Here is a 451-nt window from a genome sequence, read left to right on the forward strand (position 1 = left end):
CTCAGCTCGCTTGGAACCTCGACTGAGGTGGTACTAAAAAAAGTACTTGGTAGCAGGTACCAGGGACTTTTTTTCGTAATGGAAAACTAAAAAAGGCGAGTAGAGTCGAGGCAAGTCGAGTAGATACCAAGCAGTGGAAAACCGCCAATAGGCTACTGGTGAGAGATCGCACCTCCACAGGAATCCTTACAGATGTGTTAAAACCGCATTTCAGGCTGGTTTGGTGTTACCTTTTAATGTAGACCCCTCCCCCATAACTCTCCTCCAATCACAAGTATAGCTGCTGACTGACATGTTTCTAGGCAAATCACACACTCACTAACAGTCAGAACACGTTCACTGACAAACTGCTTTAACTGTGTTTTCCCAGTTTTAGGATTTGATAGGATTGTGAGATTTTTACTTTTTGATGTTTGTGTTTTATATATCAGTTCAACAATTTTCAGTGCAA

The sequence above is a fragment of the Etheostoma spectabile genome, chromosome 5 (genome assembly GCF_008692095.1).
Source record: "Etheostoma spectabile isolate EspeVRDwgs_2016 chromosome 5, UIUC_Espe_1.0, whole genome shotgun sequence".
Lineage (NCBI taxonomy): Eukaryota > Metazoa > Chordata > Actinopteri > Perciformes > Percidae > Etheostoma > Etheostoma spectabile.